At 37.3% G+C, this 15,969-nt stretch overlaps 1 protein-coding gene across 1 annotated transcript in view; it reads left to right on the forward strand.

Moving 5' to 3' along the window:
- The window catches only part of LOC149156861 (small ribosomal subunit protein cS22-like), a 47,478-nt gene that overhangs the window by 17,339 nt on the left and 14,170 nt on the right, over positions 1 to 15,969 (forward strand). The gene's annotated exons all lie outside the window — the stretch shown is intronic.

Genomic DNA, 15,969 nt, shown 5'->3' on the forward strand with positions numbered 1-15,969 from the left:
GGAGGAGAGTTTTCCATATTCAGAGAGTACAAGGCAGAGAAGGCATAAAGAGATTCAGAGAGACAGTGCAGAGCTTCAGAGGGAGTTCGAAAGTCGAGATCTAGTGCCAGAAGCCGGGGTGTGAGACCGGAGGGCCAGAGGGTCGAATTTCCAGACAACAGGAGATCAAAGGAGGAGGTGACGCAAAGCCCAAAGATTGTGACGTAGATCTGCGTAGGTTGACGCAGAGGCAGCATGGGGCTAGCCTTCTAGAGCCTGATCAGTGTCGGATCTCCAGAAACAGTGTGAGATTTTTCTCACTAACTCTTTGCCAGTTTATTCTCTATATCAGATTGCCAGTTTGGGCATCTAACGATTTGTACTCAGAAACTACTGCATAATAATAAAACCCTCAGCTGCTGCATCGGTTTTCCCAAGTTGGGTTTTTCCGGGGACATTGTCCAAAAACAACTGTGTAAATGTGTGTGTTTATTAACTTTATTTCTCTCCAGTGTGGTATTTAGTTTCCGTAATATTTATTTTGTGTAGGCTGCAATGTATGTATTTCGATATTTGTTGTAGAAAATTGCAAGTAATTTGTTTAAAGGAATTTAACAAATAGGAAAAATATCATCAGTTCGCTGCAATAGGAATCGGGTCACCGATTTTTCACATAAAAGGCCTTGCCGCCCTTCCCGTAGCCTTTCTCCTTCCCTCATTTGCCCTCGTTCCCTCACTATTGGCGATCTCTTGATTTTTGAAGCTAATATTGTATGCATTGCAAAGATTTGGAGTTGAAATTTGTGATTGCAGATGACCTTGGCTTTGGAGAAGTTCTGAGCAGTTTCACTAGTCATCTCCAAGCCCAAAGGGCTCACTGGTTTGCACTCTCCAACCCTTGGATTTCTCATTGTTTTGTTACAACATTCTTGTCCCTTCCTAACAGAGATAAATATTCATTCAAGGTGCCCTAGAAATTATACATAAGTTGCTTGACACATTAAGGAATGAATTGCATGATTTGGGCATCTTTCATTTGGCTTACTTCATGATTTATTGATGACTGTCACACTGCATAATAAGGTCTGAAATACACCAGTGGCATAAACAAAATTTTCATTGTTTGCATTTTCTATCAAGTACTCTAATCTAGCTCAAGAAGAAGTGGTAACTCTAGCATTGTTTTGTCATTTTGTCACTAATTAATTCACCGCTGTCACAAAGGTTCATTTATTGCTCATTAGATGTGATTGGAATATATGTAACATAAGTTTGCTCTTGTTTATTGCTCACGGCGTAAAAGATTGGCTTATGTTGTTCATTGCTAGCATTGATCGAAGTTCACAATCTTTGTAACTCACTCCCTAAAGCACATGATCTAATAATTTTGGTTGCCTAAAGTAAATAAATCTAAGAGCTCGTTGGATATTGGTATCTATTGTCTATATCATAACCAGGTTCAAAACCAGAGGGAGGTAGAGTATGTATGCCTTTGTAGACTTAGCAGTCAAATCCCTGCACGGAGGTGTGTCCCTTGTCCCACAAACAAGGGGGTCTCATACACCAATTTGGTGTCTGGCTTGGCTGTGACCTTAAAAATGGATATTATTATTAAGAACCTTGGTGAATATTTCTTTCATTGTTGTCATTCTTGTTTCATTGTCATTATCTATTTGTGAATGATAACTTTACATTGGCACTTAAGATCTAAGAATTCTTGACTTGAAGACTTCTTATTTCAAAAGAATATCTCTTGAGCAATTTGTGATCTTGGCAAATTGAAAATCTAATTGGCAATCATTTTGACATTTGCATCCAAGATCTAAGTGTTTTTAACTTGAGGATTGGTGAATCTAATTGCATATCTCTTAATAATTGTCTTGTTAACATTATAGAGGCTAATTGTTGAGAAATATTGGCTAAGAACATTTACATATTGTCTCATTAGCTAATTATCTAAGTGGATAAGTGCTCTAGTTCTTTTAATTGTTATCATTTTCATCATTTATTGGTTAGTATCTTCGTGGATGATAATTTTATCTTGAGCACTTGAGCAATTGTATCGTGGATATCTGTTGTTTATTGTCAACACTTGTTAAATTGGCACATACTCTTGTGGTTGAAATTCTCTTGATAAGTACTTGTTGATATAACTTAAGATCAAATCATAACCAAATTACTTAACATAAACAATATTAATTCAAGAAGCACTCTGTTGTCGCACAAGGTGTCTAGGCAGCGCGGCAACGCTCAGAGTAAGGGCTGTCACTCTTAATCCTTACTCCGTTTAGACTCTCTCCTAGGCAAGTCAAGGGGGGGGTAGTCCTTAAGGTAAATGGATGAGAAAGCCTATGGATCACGGGCTCTAGGAGATTTTAAAGATGGACAACTTGATGAATCTAAACGATTAAATCAGATTGATAGATAAAACACCAACGTAAACAAGACACGACCACAAGATAGAAACAATTATAGACCAGTGCCTTCGATATTTGAATTAATGATCAATAAACCAAGCTATCCAGAACGACGAAAAGCGATGATCATAAATAATCCATATGCAAGAAATTCTAGATTTAAAATTATTTTCGCTGACTGCCCAAATCTAGATTTAATAAATTTTTTTCAACAGCCAAATATTATTAAAATGTTTATCGCACCTTGACCATAGGAAAATCATAAAAATTGCATTTAATGACCAAATGACACTAAGGAACTTTAGGTTAATTTTTTTAAATTATTCCTTAGGAATTTAATTTAATTGAAGGGTTAAAAAATCAAAATTTTAATGGGCCATAGACCACATTAAAATATTAAATGTAAAAGCGCAAATCTCCTTAGTTTATTTTATTTTCAATCACAAAATATTCCGAGATTTTCTTAATCTTTAAGAAATTTTTAATGTTTTAAAATTTTTCTAATTATATATATATATATATATATATATATATATTTTAAATGCTTTTGGATTTTAAATATTTTAGGTGTTTTTAGACTTTTGAAATTTTATATTTTTAGATTCAAAATCTTTTAATGTTTAGGATTTTTAGAAATTTTTAGATTTTTTAATTTTTTTGAAATTTTTAAAATTTTTAGGATTTTAAGACTCTTTTTAAATTTATTAGATTTTTAGGACCTTTTTTAATGTTTTTTTTGGATTTTCTAACTTTTTTTTTATGCTTTAATTTTAAATCTAAAAATAAAAAATCAAAATCAACATAAAACAAAAATACAATCTAAACAAAATGACACAAAAATCGAATCCCAATTTTTTTTATTTGTTTTAGATTTTAGAATTTTTTATTTGGAAATTTTTAATGAAAATCATAAATAAAAAAAAAATGAAAAAGTGAGAAAAATCGAATCAAATTACAAAATTAGAATAAAAGTCAAGAATAAAAAAAATAATCTAACTAAAGACTATGTAAATGAAATAAAAAAATAACGAATGCTAACCCTAACCCATGAATAAAATATTGAAGTGTTTTTTCGTTGTTTTGTTGCTGTTGTGGTTTGCAGGTTTTGCAGGAGGGTCAACGACAGTGTGGAGAGAGTTCGACGCAGGTTGAGAGGGAGCAAATAGCAGATGGGGGAGGAGCTGAGCAGCGCTGGCAGTGGGAGACAGGGTTTGAGCTGCGATTTAATGGTTATAGGTCTGCGGAGGAGATAGCACGCTAAAGGGAAGAGAAATTGTGTAGGCTGTAGCTGCAACGAGGATGCAGAGCGAGGGGTATGGCAGCGTTGGAGCTGCGTGGATGAGGAAAGGATAGCATGGAGACTCTAGGCAAGCAAGTGATGGAGAAGCTGGAGCAAGGAAAGGAACATATGTTGAGGGTTGATGAAGAGATCTGCGTGTAGGCTTGGCAGCAGTCGAGGACGCTGCGTGGAGATTAGCAGCTTTGGGAAATGCAGACCACCAGACAACGATGATAAGCAGCGTAAAGATGTAAAAAATCGATGGCAGAAGGGAGGATGCAGGTTGGGAAAGAAAACTCGGATTGTAGGCAGAAATGGCAGCAACGAATTTGATGCCAGAGGATGAGAAAATACAGGGTTTGGTGGCAGCGAGGGTCTTGTAAAAAAAATTTCGAAATTGCACAGTAAACCCCAAAAACCAATCAATCTGCAAAATGGTGGCTCGGAACTTCCACCTGAAACTCTAAATTTTTTTTTCCATAAATCTTAATTAAATTTTTTAAATCGCTTTGCCTCAGATTTCTGAATGAAACCCTCACGAAGATTTCCAGATCTGAAAATAAATTTAAATCCTTGGTCTGAGAAATCTGGTTATGATCCCTACCAAAATGATGTTGATGGACCCTCAGAGATCCGGATCTTACCCTCCAGGGCTTAGATCTGGACTCTGCACAGCTTTCAGCTTTAGATCTATAGCTGCAATACAACCAGAAACACCCAAATGATATACACAATGACCCAAAAAACACTAAAACCCTGAAAACCAAAATCATAAAACTAAAATTAATTACAAATCTATGTACATAAATGGCAGATCTATCAGATCTAGGGAGTGTGAGTCCGACTCCTTTCCCAGATCTGATGATCTGTGGCTCTCAACAACTAGATCTAACAATTTAGCACAGGTTTTTTTTTTTTTTTTTTTTTTTTTTTTTGAATTTTAGAGGAGGTACTAAGCTCAAAACCCTTCATGCATCACCCATAAAAAAAAATCTTATGATAAGCCCGGGATCAAATTCAAACTGGGCTCTTCAGAAAACACGGATCGAGATTTGGCTGGTTTAGCCGAGAACTTCTCCGAATGGCCGATGATCTAATAATCCAGGATTTCCCGCAAAACTCAATTCAGCCGTCAACATAGAGCGAGAGAACAATAATAAAATTAAGATCTAGTAGAGATACCTGCTATTATATTCAAAACTTAAATTATCATTCAAACCCTAGCGACTGAGCAAGATACCTGTACTCAAATCGCTCTTCATAAGCTATTATTAGTGGCAATAAAAGAAATTACGCATGAAAATAATACATTTTACAACATTTCCATGAAGAGCAACACCAGCAAAAATTTAACCCCAAATTCTTTCTTTATTGCTCAGAAAAGGATTACAAGAGAGAGCTTTTCGCCTAGTACACGATCAAAAGATCGGATCACACTGACTGACAAATGACCTCCTATTTAAAGATAAATCCTCCAATGGCTAGTTTGAGTGATCCTTGTCTAAGTGATCTTGACTGTTGATGAGGATCAAAATTTCTTTTAATCTCATCCGTCGAAATTTTAAATATTGAGGAAATTTCAAAATTTTCAATTAAATGCATTTTAATAAATTCAAAAGTTAAAATTTTGCATTTATTTCCTCAAAATTTTGACTTTGACTTAACCCCAGGAACCCAAGGCATAAAATCTAGCAAAATAATCAATTAACCTTAGTCCCTGGATTTGTTAAGATTTAATTTTTTAAAGGATCCACGAATTTTACCTATGGAAAACTTAAATTTACCTAGGACCTAGGACCTATGAGGGGATAAATTATTTTTCTAACTCTCAAGACATTTTATATCATGATTTTTTACATTTTTACATCTCAAGGGGGAAAACCCATTTGCAAAAGACCCTCACAGACTACCTAGTTTTGCGACACAAATATAATCTAGCATATCAAGCAATTTGTGATAAAATAACCTAACCAAATAGTTAGGAATATTCCCAAATCACTTTTACATAGACTCGATCTAGAACACTGGGACTCCCCTAAGATTCCAGTGTCAAAATCCATTCCGACTTTGGGGTAGGCTGAAGGAAATCTTTGCCGACCATCCGAGAATGGATCAGTGAGACAGAAAACCTCCCGGGATGTAGATCGTTACCAGAAAACTAGGTTTACCTAGGTGATTACATACATGACACGGATCTGCTAAGATTATTTACATTATACACATGCAGACTGGGTTTACATTATAAGATGATCCTCGGGCTGACGATGATAGTTGGATGGCAGGAACGCGTCGATCAGGAGCTATCCCTTTTGCGAAAAAGGGGGTGTACTGCTATGGGTCGTTGACACGTAGTGGTCAACACACTCAATAATTTTGCATTAAGCATCCTAAGATTAGTATTGCATTAATAACTTACCTCCAAGCATAAGCTTGGTTGATAGAGATAATAGGACCACCTTTCTCACCTAGCTTGAGGAGCCTAACACCTCTTTAGTGGTTAACACGGTGAGCTTGCAGTCATCAGAGCCACAATCTCTGCAGCTATGACAAGGGGGAAAGGGAAGTTTGGAAAGTTTGAGCCTTGAAAGAAATTTTAAAAGAAAATTGACATGTCTAAGATTCAGTGCTGTCAGGCCAGGTTAGCTCAGAAATTAATGAGTGCAAAACAACTGAGTGATATTATTCATTCAACTATTATTATTTATACATATACAAAAACGGATTAGTTCATCTTCTAGATGACTGTCCGGCTTCACCTCATCCGTTTCGGATTAGGTGTCAACATTCCCCCCCTTAATCTGAAGGGATGTTGGTGAGTCCAAGCATCGTTCTGAATCTTTCAAGCTTTTCTCTTCCAAGCGCTTTGGTGAAGATGTCTGCAATTTGCTCGTTTGTGGAACAATGACGGAGATGGATTGTTTTGGCCTCAACATGATGTCGGATCAGATGATATTTAGTATTGATGTGCTTAGTACGATCATGGAACTTTGGATTCTTGGCCAACTTTATTGCAGATGTGTTATCAATCATGAGTGGAGTAGATTGTATTTGTTTTACTTGCAAATCTTCAAGAATTTTCCTGAGCCACACAATTTCTTTCGTTGCTTCAGCTGCTGCCACATATTCTGCTTCTGTTGTGGAATCTGCTGGTACTGATTGTTTGCGTGATCTCCAGGAGACAGCTCCTGATCCAAGACTCATAGCATATCCTGAAGTAGATACCCCAGTTTCTTTGTCTCCATCGAAGTCTGAATCAGAGTATCCAATCAAGTTGAAGTCGTCCACCTGTGTATACTTGATTCCAAGGTCTTGAGTTCCCTTCAAGTACCTTAGAACTCTTTTTGCAGCAGACCAATGTCCTTCACAAGGCTTTTGCATAAACCTTGAGAGGATTCCAACAGCAAATGAAATGTTTGGTCTGGTAGTAGTGAGGTAGATGAGACTTCCTACAAGCTGTCTATACTTTGTTGCATCCTCAAATTCTTTTCCTTCAATAGATGTGAGCTTCAAGTTTTGTTCCATTGGAGTAGAAAGGGGATTGCACTCTGTCATGCCAAATCTGTTTAACAAATCTCCAATGTATTTCTTTTGAGAAAGAAATATGGACTTTGGATGTTGGGTTACTTCAATGCCAAGATAGTAATGAACATAGCCCAAATCAGTCATTTCAAAAAATTTTCCTAATTCTTTCTTTATGGATGCAATATAACTTTCATTGTTCCCTGTCATTAAAAGATCATCTACATATACCACAAGATATACAACTGTTTTGCCAACTTTCTTGACAAATAAAGTTGCATCATCAAGATCAAAATGTTTGAAGTTGAGTTTCAGAAGATGCTCAGTTAGTTTTTCATACCAGGCTCGTGGTGCTTGTTTGAGGCCATACAAGGACTTCACAAGTTTGCATACTTTGTGTTCATGTCCTTTCACAACAAATCCTTCAGGCTGGGACATAAAAACATTCTCTTTTAGATCTCCATTCAAGAATGCAGTTTTTACATCCATTTGATGGACTTTCCAACCGTTCTGAGCAGCTAGTGCAAAGAGTGTCCGGATGGTGGCCCATTTTGCTGTGGGAGCAAAAATTTCCTCATAATCGACCCCTTCCTTTTGTGCAAAACCTTTTGCCACAAGCCTAGCTTTGTGCTTGTCAAGTGAGCCATCAGCTTTGTACTTGTTCTTGTAGACCCACTTGCAGCCAATTGGTTTGGTTCCAAATGGAGGATCAACCAGCTTCCAAGTGCCATTCTTTATGAGGGCATCATACTCCTTCTGCATCGCTTCTTTCCATTCATCATGAGAAGCAGCTTCTTTGAAGGAAGTTGGTTCAAAATCTGTAGACAAGTTCAATTCACAATCATAAGTAACATCCATATCAACAGGTGAATTAGAGTTATCTACATCACCTCCATCTTGTCGGTTTGAATTTCTGGTTCCTGTTTTTCCAATTTCATCAGGATGAACACTTTCAAGTGTCTTTGTCAGCCACTTTGGGGGACCTTTCTGAGATGGTCCAGGCTGTTCTGTTGATGGAGTTGGGTCTGAATCAAGATTGAGTCTCCCAATTCTATCAATTACATCACTTAAAGCATCATCCGTTGTTGGAGTGTCATGCAGGGGAGATTGTTCTTCAGAAGAAGATTCCACATGTTGATCTAGTATAGGAATCCCCCCTTCAAGATGTGGAATCTGATTATCAAACTCTTGAAATGATTTTGGTTTTGTGAATCTATCCAAGCGATCAAGTTGCCGCTCAACAACACTGTCAGATTTGGATGATTCAAGAAAAATGACATCTCTAGATAAAACAAACTTTTTATTTACTTCATCATAAAGGCGGTATGCTTTAGATGTGTTTGAATACCCCAGGAAGATACACTTACGACTTCTAGCACCAAGTTTGTTTCTATGTACCTTTGGTATTAAAGCATAACAGGTGGAACCAAATATCCTGAGATGTTTTACCGAAGGAACATGTCCATACCACAATTCATAAGGAGTCTTGTTTCTTATAGCACTAGATGGACATCTATTCTTTATATATGCAGCACATAGAACAGCATCAGCCCAAAACATTGTCTTTACATTTTTGAAGAAAAGCATGGATCGTACCATATTCAAAATTGTTCTGTTCATTCTTTCAGCTACACCATTCTGTTGAGGATTATAAGGCACAGTTGTTTGATGTTTAATCCCATGTTGGCGAAGATAGTGTTCAAATTCATTTGATGTATATTCTTTTCCATTATCAGTGCGAATAGACCCAATATGAGATTGTGCATCATTTTCAATCCACTTATGAAAATTCTTGAATGTTTGAAAAGCATCAGATTTGTTCTTCAAAAAATAAACCCAACACATTCTGGTGTAATCATCAATAAATGTCATGATATACTTATTTCCATTTGCAGAAGGAACAGGCATTGGACCACATAAATCTGAATGAATAAGTTCAAGCTTCCTATGTGCTCTTGAATGTGAATCATGAAAAGACTGTTTGCTATGCTTTCCTAGAATGCAAGCATCACATTGTTTATGTTTTCTAGGAATTGTAGGCAAACCAGCGACACCATTTTTCTTCAACAAGCGGAGACTATCATAGTTTAGATGTCTAAATCTAGCATGCCATAATAAACTTGATGGAAGTGTACCTTCATCATGATGAGAAATATATGAAAAATGCTGTGCATGAGCAGAGGTTCCTTGCAGTTTAAGAAGTCTTTCTTCTTCTATACCCCTCATGACAAGTGAATGGTCAGATGCCTTTCTTACCTCAAGCTTTCCATCAAACATATGAATGGAGTGACCTTGCTGGCGGATGTGGACCAGGGACAACAAGTTTCTCTTGAGCTGTGGGAGATATAGAACATGATCCAGAAGAAAGTCTGGAAGACCAGGCAGTTTAAGCCTGACTGTGCCAAGCCCTGATGGCTTGATTTTTGACTGATCTGCAAAGTATACTGCTCCATCAACATTATCAGTGAAATCTTCAAAAAAATCTTTCCTATGAGTCATATGACAGGTTGCTCCTGAATCAAGCAACCAGTCATTTTTCGAAGAAGTAAGTGAAGCATTAAACAGATCTTCATTTACTCCAATGTTACATTGTGCCTCAATATAGTGAGCGGATTCAGGTGCTTTACCTTTGTCTGTGTCATCAGTTTTACCTTTCTGCTGATTTCTTCTCTGCTCAATCTTTTCCCATGGTAGCTTGCATGTAGAAGCATCATGAGATCCTTTTTGTTTGCAGCGAATGCAATGTAAGTCTGCCTTTTCTTCTTGAGGGTGTCTGCCCCCCCTGCGTCTGAAGTATCTTCTTCTTTCTCTTGAATGCATACTGTAACAAAATATCTCTGCCAAAAAACTTCTGTAAACAAAATCCTTCTGAAAAAATATCTCTGCCAAAAACTTCTGTAAAAATATCCTTATATGATTGCCTTATGCATTATATATTTTCCTTCTAACATTCCAACAGTATATATATATTACTGCTCACATATATGTCACTGTTTAATGATGGCGCTCACCGCTTACAACTGTTCATATATCACTTTTCTTCCTTGAACGGACCTCAACGCAGCGTATGCAGCGATGTCAGAGAGCGTATGCAGCGCTGGTGTGCCAGGGAGCAGAGGCAGCAGAGGAGTTACGCTATTTCTGGAACCTGGGACCTGTGCTCTGATACCATGTCAGGCCAGGTTAGCTCAGAAATTAATGAGCGCAAAACAACTGAGTGATATTATTCATTCAACTATTATTATTTATACATATACAAAAACGGATCAGTTCATCTTCTAGATGACTGTCCGGCTTCACCTCATCCGTTTCGGATTAGGTGTCAACAAGTGCTATGAATGTAATGGTCACTTCTATGAATGTAATGGGCACTTCAAAAGGAATTGTCCTAAATTCAGGAAGGGCAACAAGAAAAGAAAGGAAATAAGTGAAGCCCATGTGATTGAAGAAGTAGAAGAACCGAAAGAGAAGAAGTCAAAGAAGGAAGAAATAAAAGAACTTTACTATTAAAAAGTCCCTCACATACATTTAATTTATTTTTCGATATATAGAAGTTAGCAAGTCATGGTAGGATGCATTACAATCATGATAAGATGCATTATAACATAATTGAGATGACATCATATTATAAGTATGAAAGGATAGCCGAAGTAGCAGTTTGTATGGTTAAAGCAAACTATCTAGCAAGAAAGAAAGAGAAGACTATCATCACACCTCATCATCATTAGAAAGAAGCATTTGCAGAATAAGGATCATCAAGATCCTCCATTGGAATCTTTGTTAGAAGATTCACCTCTACTTAGAAGAAGCAAGTGTCATAGAGATAGTCTACATTCCACCTAGTGTGGAATCCACAATTTAGAAGAATGAAGGTATGATGACAGAGAAGTCTAGCATGGCAATTTAGTTGAAGTATTTCTTCATCTTCAAGCAAGGAAAGTGAAGCTGCTGAAGGAAGCCTAAATGATCACATGAAGGAAGAGGCATGCATATATTTGTTAACTTTGATAGATGGATTAACCCATTGCAGATAAAATGGTTAGAATGCTCTATCTCATGAGTGTGATTGAAGAAGAAGGGACTCTTCCTTATGAATGATACATGAAGGAATAAATACAGTGTGCCTTGAACTCTTCTATATGATAACATGATGGAATCAAGACTATATGACCTCATGAAGAATACAAGGTGGTTGGCAATAATTGTTCTTATAATGAAGGAACTATGTGTCGAGATCCCAAAGAAGCAAATATGTGATAAAGCTGGAAGAAGAGTTTGTAAATATGTAGTCACTTGAGATAAGATGAGTAATCAACATCTGATAACAATTAGAAGGATTAACTATGACATCCCCATGGAGAAGTTATGAAGACCTTGATAAGTATGAAGTAGAAAGAGAATCTTGGTAGTAAATGGAGATGGGTTCAAATAGTATGTAGGATGTTGATGTTGTAGAAGCTGATATTATGACGAAAGGCCATCATAAAGAGGTAATAGTATTTTTGAAGTTCACTTTTATTTTTATTTTTGAAAGCAATCATTTGGTTAGGTTGAAACAGGGCTACCAGAAGAGGGTTGTAGAAATTCACCTACAACTAGAACACATAGACTTGGATGGAAAATCCTGGAAGGAACATGACTTGGAAGAGGTAGCAGTATGAAGGATAACCAAATGATGACGAAGAAGGTCACTTCCCGATGAAGAGAAGGATGACATGACTATTGGTTCAACACTATGTTTCGTTGAAAGGTAGTGATGTAGAAGATGGTTGATGCCCTACGAAGAAGTTTTGATAGAAAATGGCTCCACGGTGAAAAAGTTTGAAGTCTATTCAAGATGATGCAGAAAGGAGGAACCCTACAAGCAACTGATAGTACCATGGTCTCCACCGAAGAGCGACTAGCTGCTGTTGGAAGCAAGTCCCTAGTAAGAGGGAGCTTGGGTGTATTCCTTTTGTAGGAACGAGTAGATCTTCCCTAGTTGAGAGGGAGAGATAGACACATCATTCTTGTCTTCATATCATGAAGAAAGAATGGAGGATTGGGTAAGCATCTGAATTTCAATACTCTTTGAGGATGAGGTAGGGCATCCAATAGGTAAGAGTAGTCGAAGAGGAAATTCCTTGAAGATGCGAAAATCCAAGACAGGAATGGTCCTAAAAGGACATACCTTGTGAACATCCGGATGGGGTGTATGTGTCTTGAGAGACAATGATGAAGGTGTCTATAAATCATTGTCTCCCCAGCATTGTGCTCTAATCTAGTGGAGAGATAGAGATGTTAGTCAAGGCCTTGTTATATGACAATGCTAGTTGATATGATGAGATGCATTGATATAAGCTAGGAAGATAGCTTATGAGATGGCTTACCAATCTGACTCTTCTTATGAGAATTCTTTATTATGGGAATGTCCATGTACTTTGTATGTATTATGAATACCTCCCTAGTTAAGAGGGAGTGTTGAAATATGTAACTAGGTTTGGTATTCATAATGTCATGTGTACTATTGATTTTATGTATTTGATGTAAAGAGAAAGAAAAATCTATTATTGTTATTTTTAGCATGAGTTTCATGCTCAAAGTCATTTTATTTATAGGTCAAGCACCTATTGTGTGCTTCTAGGGCTTTGTCATAAAGTCAAAGAAGTCAAAGAGTCATTATCATATGTAAATGGCCCTATTGGGCATCATGTCTCAAGTCAAAAGAATTTATTATGAGTCAAAAGTCTCTCTCCAAGACCAAGTTGGCCTCATTAGGGATGTTCGAGCTCCATGAAAAGCCTATATATAAAAGGCACTTGACTTCATTAGAAGAGTATCCAAGAAGTTCGATCACAAAGACAAGAAAGAGATAAAAAAATGTGAGCGAAGAGGAGTAGAACTAAAGGAAGAAAGAGCGAAGTTTTGAAGATTGTTTTTGGGCTACATCCTCTCACATGTGCGAAAGAATTAGGGCATCCATTGTTGCAGCTCGTTTTAGTTTTCTCTGTGTTCAAAAGAAAAATGTATATATATAAAAAAAATCCAAAAGAAAAAGAAAATCAAACGGCATAATTTTGATTTAGTTTTAAAGGTGGATTAAGCTACACTAATTAAATCTTATGCAGACTTAAGGTTAAAACCAGGTGGGTCCTTAAATGTCGGCAATGCTTAAATGTCGTTCAAGTTTTTGGGCACGATGGAAGATATAGGCGGGGCCCATTGGATGGAGCAAACCCGACAACACTACATGCCCGACGGTTAGCTCTCTGAGTGCCTCCATAAAGACTTTTCTAGATCTTGGTTGACCGTAGATCAACGACTTGCAATGGTTACAGGGGGACTCCATCGGATTTTCTCTGTACAAGACTCTGCCCCCGTATTACGTTGGCAAGTGAGCACGAGCGACATCTAGCCGTTTGGCCACTGCTCTGTCACCACTTGTCATCATACCCCTCTGCCACCTCATCGTCCACGTCATTCGCCAGCTCATCAACCATCTTTTGACCATGTCATTGTTCAAATTTCCCACGTTCGCATTTAATTCTGTTTTTTCCCACCCGTTGTTTCATTTCCTCTATAAAATCTCATTTCTTTACTCATTTCATTTACCATTGTCCTCTGCTCTTGCTTTCGTGGATCCAATTGTACAAGTTGCAGCTCTAGTCAGCATTACCCGCCACTACTCAGGTATTTGTGCGAAATCTCTGAACATCCAAGATTATCAAAATGTCGAAGAAAGCCATTTTAGCAGGTTCTTCTTCCCATATTCCATTGATGGACACTGAAGCAGATATATTTGACCTAGTTTGCTCAATTAATTACATAGAAATTTACCAGCATGTTCTTCTTAACCAAGCTGAGTCTCCTGTATATGCTGCTACTGTAAGGTCAGGTGTTTTAGCTGCCATGATTCCTCAAACCCATGTGTTCCCAAAATTCATATATTGGTTGGTCTCTGCCCTCTATCCTCAAAAATGTTTTGTCATGAACAAATTAGGTGAAAATATTTTTCAAGTGTCTTCCCTTTTGATTCAACAAGCATTATGTTTTCCTTCCTCAAGTTCTTACACTCCTTTCTCAAAAGAAACTCTGTTTTCTACCTTTCAAGACTTATCTGCGTCTAATTATGCTCAATTGACTTTCTTTTTAATGCCTGCTGGGAAGCATTTTCCCATGGAGCCTACTCATTTTCCTTTGGATACTTTTGCCGAGGAGGTTAGACCTATTCTTCAAATTCTGGCCAAGATCTTAGGAAGGGAAGATACAAATATTATTGACAAAGCTATCCTAGGGATGTTCAGTCTGATGATGAGCCCTGAAACAGTTTTTGACATACCTGCTTTCTGGGAGAAGATGGTTAATTCTCAATTGACAGATCTTTCCCTCACTGGATGTTTCAGATTTCCTTCTTTAATTACTTATCTCTTCTTGTATACTCATGTTGAAAGATTCATGCACTTGGGATTGAATATCATGGATCCTCACAAGAACAAACAATCAATGATATTTTGGACTGATGTGGTAAGAAGTACTGCAAATAATGAGGGCTTGATGCACTTTGTTACTTCTTTTTTATCAGTTTCTTATTCAATCATAAACAGTTCTCCTCCACCTTGCATATTACCAAAGGCTCAGTCTTTTCTTCAGCTCAACAAAGATGTTAAAGTAGGTGATTGGTTTCTATTTGAAGATTATGCAAAAATTAGATTATATGGAGCAGAAGTTGCCCCCTACAGGCTGCCTACATTTGTGCCTATGAGACTGTTTTCATTGGAATTCATTAGGCAGAGTTTGAATGTGGACCAAGTACATTTTGTTCTAGCAAAGAAGGGGCACCTATTTAAATTACCAAGGACAGTGGGACCTTTTGTTGTTAATAACAGAGAAGCTATAGGGGAAGTGCAAAAAGTTCTTGAAGGTACGCATTTGTAGCTGGTTGAGAAAGGGGCATATGACCTTCACCATATCATTTCAAACAGGGGAGTGGAAAATGCTTATGCTCCTCATGTACATGAAGCTCAACCAGATGTCGAGAAGCTAGCAAATGGAGGACAAACTAGTTTGTCAGGAGGGGTGAAGATTGAAACTCCTCATTAAAGTGAGAAGAATTTAAAGAGAGGCAGTGAAGATGTCATTGACTTGGAGGAGGAAATAGACAAAAGTACTAAAAGAGTTAAACTATCTGAGGGGGGCAGTTCATCATTTGCTTCAGGTTTTCAATTACAGTTAGGAGAAGTTATTTGTACACCATCTTCTCCTGTTCCAGAAGAGACTGACCAGAGCTTTGTTTCAATGATAAAACAATTGTATTCTCAGATTGAAGAAAAGAACAGGAAGGTTAAAGAAAGCATGGAGTCCCAATTGGAGGCTCAGTTTATTTTAGATTACTAGACTAGACTACTTTCTGCTATGGATTTGGAGAGAAATCAGCTCAAACTAGCTTTCTCTCACCCTTCTACTTTGACTATGTCTTCTTCATCAGGTTTCAAGACTATCAACTTGACAGTAGATGCTAGAGAGATCCCACTGCCTGATAAAATCAACCTACATAGGCAGATTGGTGAACTAATTTACAGTGATTTGAAAAAGACTTCCTTGGCTGCTAGCAGAGCTGAAACTTTATTAGAAAAAGTAGTTAATCAATTAAAATTAGAAAAAGCAAATTCAAGAGCTTTAACCACTCAAAATGAAGAGTTAAAGAAATTGATTGTTAAAATTGGGGTCAATCCAGAGGATAGAAGTGTTGTTCAAAAGTTGTTGCAGGGAGCTGAGATAGAAATCCAGGTGTTGAGG

The sequence above is a fragment of the Pinus tabuliformis genome, chromosome 9 (assembly GCF_031772625.1).
Source record: "Pinus tabuliformis cultivar Carrire ecotype Pingquan chromosome 9, CPIR1, whole genome shotgun sequence".
NCBI classification, from domain to species: domain Eukaryota; kingdom Viridiplantae; phylum Streptophyta; class Pinopsida; order Pinales; family Pinaceae; genus Pinus; species Pinus tabuliformis.